The sequence below is a fragment of the Arachis ipaensis genome, chromosome B02 (assembly GCF_000816755.2).
Source record: "Arachis ipaensis cultivar K30076 chromosome B02, Araip1.1, whole genome shotgun sequence".
Classification (NCBI taxonomy): domain Eukaryota; kingdom Viridiplantae; phylum Streptophyta; class Magnoliopsida; order Fabales; family Fabaceae; genus Arachis; species Arachis ipaensis.
In genome coordinates, this window is record NC_029786.2 from 79,597,397 (window position 1) to 79,599,078 (window position 1,682).

Consider the following 1,682-nt stretch of genomic DNA (forward strand, 5'->3'; position numbering starts at 1 on the left):
GTCCAAACTACCGCGAGGCATAAACTCATAGACGAGAAGGCGGTGTTTATTTTCAAGGCAATATCCAATCAACCTCACTAGATGAGGATGAGAAAATTGTCCATGATAGTTTACTTCGGCCTGAAAATGAAAAATAAACTAACATAAGCAAGGCTGCGTTTGTTTACAGAACACTGAAACATGGACACAGAAACACAAAATATAAAATTACTAATTTTTGTGTCTCTATCTTATCATATTTTCAAAACCAAATGCAGTCCAAGGGACATAAACTCACCAACCACTCCGTGTGATCCGGTAAGCCACTTTGTTTAAGTCTCTTCACCGCAATACCAATGCCAGTGCCAGGTTTGGCAGGCATCAAAGAATTCTCATCAATCCAACCCTTAAAAACAGAACCAAAACCACCTCCTAACAAACTGTTCGGATGGAAATTTCTTGTGGCTTTCTTAAGTTCTGATAAACTAAAGCTCTTTAAATTAGAACAGTGAAAGATCTCTCCCTCTCTCTTAACTTTAACTTGGGCGCTCAGACAAACTCCCATTCTAGAAACAACTTCCTCAATTACTGAATCATTGTTCGTGCATAGATTTTGATTGCGGATGGTAGCTCATGACGTTCAGCCAAAAGTCCATCATAAAATTATGATAGATTACCTGCACAATAAACATGCAGAAAAATCTAATCAATTTAAACAATTTTCTACACATAAGACATTTAGTTCAGCATATGCAGCAATAAATTCAACAAATTAGCATAACATCAAGTCATAACACACTATAAAACATAAGATATAGAACTTAAACTAAAAACTCAAAAGAAACACCAAAGTCATTGTCTCATCATGTTCTTAATTCTTAAACCAACAAATGACGAGGTTTATAATTTATAACACGGAACCTATGGGAAAAGAAAAAAAGGGCTAGCAACACTGGAACAGAAACTGAGTTACGAACCACAGAGAGAGGGAAGAGAACGCAAGAGAGAGGTGGCAATAGAGGAAACTGAATTGGTTAAGAAAATGATGATTGTGGGTTTATGGTGTATTCAAAACAATTCCAAATGATAGACCTACAATGAGACCAAAGTCATTGTATGCTTCAAGATTATGATTCGTGGAATGAGACGGGGAATGTTTTGATGGATAAATATATATAGAGAGAAACAAAATGGTCTCCAAGTCCCGACTGATTCAATGACGGAAAAGAAGTAGCAGACCCTCCTTGTAGCGTGTCAACTTCGAAACAAATCATCTTCACGTAATTTCCTAAACTAGACAAATTACGGTCTACTTAATTTTCCCTAATCCATAGTCTACTCCCTAAATTGAATAAGAACAAACCACTGGTCTCCTTAATGCTTCCGACTTCCGAGTACACACTACTGTGCAAATAAATAAGACCAATTCTATGGTGCGAATGACTTGGGCCTAAATTTTGTCTAACTTTTTTTTGTAGTAAATTTTAAATTTTTTAAAAATTATTTATTTTTATATCTTTTAAATTAAATATTGATTTTTAACCTTTTTTAATAAATAAGCACCACTTTTTAAACAGCATAGCATTTACCCTTAAATAAATCTAAAAACTTTTACAGTTCTACTAAGTAATTAATCAATAAGTTTAAACACAAAATAGGCCCATATATAGTGGATAGGTCCTAACAATAATTAAGTAAGGTGT

At 34.4% G+C, this 1,682-nt stretch overlaps 1 pseudogene; it reads right to left on the reverse strand.

The window, feature by feature from the left end:
- The window catches only part of LOC107627441, a 2,415-nt pseudogene extending 1,274 nt beyond the window's left edge, over positions 1-1,141 (reverse strand).